General features: G+C 45.1%; 1 protein-coding gene across 1 annotated transcript in view; it reads left to right on the top strand.

Moving 5' to 3' along the window:
* The window catches only part of LOC111969275 (coiled-coil domain-containing protein 102A-like), a 100,344-nt gene that overhangs the window by 84,061 nt on the left and 13,308 nt on the right, over nt 1-2,975 (top strand).

Genomic DNA, 2,975 nt, shown 5'->3' with positions numbered 1-2,975 from the left:
GTCGACAGAGGATCCAAGCCGTATGGCGAAAGAGAGGTTGTGAATTGTAGAATTGTGTTTGCTAAACTGGTGCTGAGGCTTCGTGGCAGTGGCGCTAGCTGCCGCTAGCTGCAAGCTAGCTGTGAGGATCAGAAGTAGTGGCTCAGGGATGTACGGCAGGAAATCCTGGCGTTCGTTGTCTGAGAGACAGTCCGTATGCTGTTAATTGGTGATGAATATCCAGGCTAATAACAGGGCTGGATGTCTGTGCATGAATGTAAAAGCTTACTAGCAGCGGCAAAAAAATGGCATTAAATTAGCTGTGGATGGGAATGCATGTTGCATGTGGATGGGAATGCAATGTGAATGTGATGGGAATGCATGTGCCATGTGATGGATGCATGTGCATGTGATGGGGAATGCATGTGCATGTTGGTAAAAATGGGTGTTTTTCCTTTCTGTGTGTTGTGTCATTTTCTGGTGACAGAGCAGGACATTCAGATCTCTCTAAATACTCGGGCACTGATAGGCAATTAGGGAAAGTGGATCAAATGAAGCTTCTCTTCTTCTTTTGATCTTCCCTTCACTGTATGGCAGGCTTGTCTGTTAGCGGCCCAATCAGCGGGGCCAATTCAGACTTCAAAATCTGTGACGCAGGTTGTGGAAAGCACCAACGATGATTAGCACAACTCTCTGGCTGAAGTGAGAGGCTTAACACGCACAAGCCCCAATTTAGAGTTGTGCGATGTGACAGCAGGGTCGGTGGCGCGCTCGCTCGCCATCTTGAAGTTTTCTCCTTCTCGGCTTTGTATGTTTTCCGAGTCGCCGCGTTTACGTGGGTTTAACTTTGAGAAGGTAGGTTATATAAACCAGGAGAGATGGAGTAGGAAGAGGTTAGGGATTAAAAAAATACGTTTGGTTGTCTATAGATTTAAGGTGAAGGGCCTTTAGATTGTATTGTATTTGAGATCGTTCTAACCTTGATTTCTCCCTCCTTTCATATCTAACATATTGCCTTCATATGTATATTCCCACAGAGTGTTGCCACATTGCTATTTGATATTGTACCAAAGCTGTTGAACAGGACACAAATAAACCCATTAGCAGTTTAGGCAAGGCTGTTGGCTTTATAGATTAGAATTGATTTGCCATTCATGCATTTTTTGCTTACCGGAGGCTTTGTTGTGGAAGATAGTTTGTGGAAGCAATTGGGCATGATTGATAAATTAATTATAGTAGCAGCGATGAAAATATAGACTTACCCACTGGCCACAGACGCAATTTAATTGTTTAGTTTTTGATTATTTTCTGTTGAGTTGTCAACTAACGTTGAATTCAACGTGAAATCAGGCAAATACAGTTTCATGTCATTGGATTTATATTCAAAGTTGTGTGTAAAAAAATGGGAAAATTCCCCTACGTTGATGACTTTTTTAACAAATCACATTTTATGTTTTTTTAATGACATGGAAACAATGTTGATTCAACCAGTTCTTTGCCCAGTGCGGTTTCATTTCTCTATCTCCCCCCTGCTCCACCGCCCCCCCCCCCCCTCTCTCTTCTCTCTCTCTCTCTCTTCTCCTCTCTCTCCTCTCTCTCTCTCTCTCTCTCTTCTCTCTCTCTCTTTCTCTTCTCCCCTTCTGTCTTTCTCTCTCTAGGCTCTCGGCTCTCTCCCTCTCTCTCTCTTCTCTCGCTCTCTCTTCTCTCTCGCTCTCTCCCTCCTCTTCCTCTCCCCTCTCCCTCCTCTCTCTCTCTTCTCTCTCTCTCTCTCTTCTCTCTCTCTCTCTCTCTCTCTCTCTCTCTCTCTTCTCTCTCTCTCTCCTCTCTCTTCTCTAACTCTCTCTTTCCCCCCCCCCCCTCTTGTCCTTCAGATGTACTCTCTGACACCTTAAAATGGCCTTGCTAAGTGTTTGGGCAATGGAAAAGCTTTTAGTCGTTTAGTGGGTGACTGTGGTCAAAACACTATTATGTGTAATTTAGCGCCATTAAAAGGATCTCCSTTCCTGTCAGTGAGTCCACCAGTAGACTAACATGGCCTGGGGAACAGAGAGGGTCAATCCAGGCCTCTGGCACCATCATACTAGCCTGATTCCACATCTGTTGGTATTGTCCTGCTAACTCCTGTATATAGTCAATGACCACAGARATTGACAGGACAGCACAAACAGACCTGGAACCAGGCTAGCATTACARCACAGAGGATGAGAACAGAGAGCAGTAAATAGGAGCACTAACACAGATACTGCTTCTTGGAAATACTTAACATGGTATATTCTGTACTGGCCAGGGTTTAGMTTTCTCTATAGCGGACATATCGTAGAGGCTGATTCTCTCTACCTGGTTGAATAATCTAATTTGACGCAGAGTGATCCCTGGCTGTGTGGGAGGCTGTGTTCTTTCTTTTTCTAAACTGAGGCTCAGTTCACCCTTGAGCCATTCTAGCCGTGCGTCATCACAACACACACAGCAGCGCACACTACTGCAGATTCACTGCGAACAGGCACGCCAATCTATCCTGCAAATTTCTAGAAATAGTTCAACTCTCTCACATCATAATAACATGAGTGGTTGTGTAGTTTTAATAAGGATGTTTGTCAGGGCTGAGGTGAGGGAGTGTTTCCTTTGCTGGTTGAGCTGCAGCTCAGACCAGGGTCATCTATAATTGAGGAGGGAGTGGAATCATTATGTGAAGCTGTGTTGTGTCTTTGATGTGCAGAGTGAGGTGCTGAAGCCTGCGGGTGAGGGATCAGAGATGGCCCCACAGAGCCACCGTGTCACATTAGTGTCACTTTGTCTCCCAAAGGGATGCTGTATGGGGCACAGCTCAACACTCACACTGACCAATCACTGAACACTCACACTGAACACACACTGAACAATCACTGAACACACAGCTCAACACACACACTGAACAATCACTGAACACACACTGAGCACTCATACTGAACACACTGAACAATCACTGAACACACACTGAGCACTCATACTGAACACAC

This window comes from Salvelinus sp. IW2-2015, linkage group LG10 (assembly GCF_002910315.2).
Source record: "Salvelinus sp. IW2-2015 linkage group LG10, ASM291031v2, whole genome shotgun sequence".
Lineage (NCBI taxonomy): Eukaryota > Metazoa > Chordata > Actinopteri > Salmoniformes > Salmonidae > Salvelinus > Salvelinus sp. IW2-2015.
Note: the sequence above shows the minus strand (reverse complement) of the source record. Positions and strands in the feature narration are given on the sequence as shown.